The following is a 257-nucleotide window of genomic DNA, read 5'->3' as shown; positions in this document are numbered from 1 at the left end:
CACCATGTCCACCCATGATTCTTCCATCCCCCCCCCCTACCCCTGCCCCTTGCAATATCCCCCTACCCCTACCAACGTCCCCCTTTACCCCCCTCGCTCCCCTCACCCCCCTCACCCCCCTCACCCCCCTCGCCCCCCTCACCCCACCCACACACATCTCAGAGAGTCCGAAACCTCACGTGTCGATATCGGGTTTTGTTTTCATTCACAGATCAAACCCGAGCCGAGCGAATTCCCACGCCATGAATGAGGCTGGA

The sequence above is a fragment of the Penaeus monodon genome, chromosome 30 (genome assembly GCF_015228065.2).
Source record: "Penaeus monodon isolate SGIC_2016 chromosome 30, NSTDA_Pmon_1, whole genome shotgun sequence".
NCBI lineage: Eukaryota > Metazoa > Arthropoda > Malacostraca > Decapoda > Penaeidae > Penaeus > Penaeus monodon.
This window is presented reverse-complemented; position numbering follows the sequence as displayed.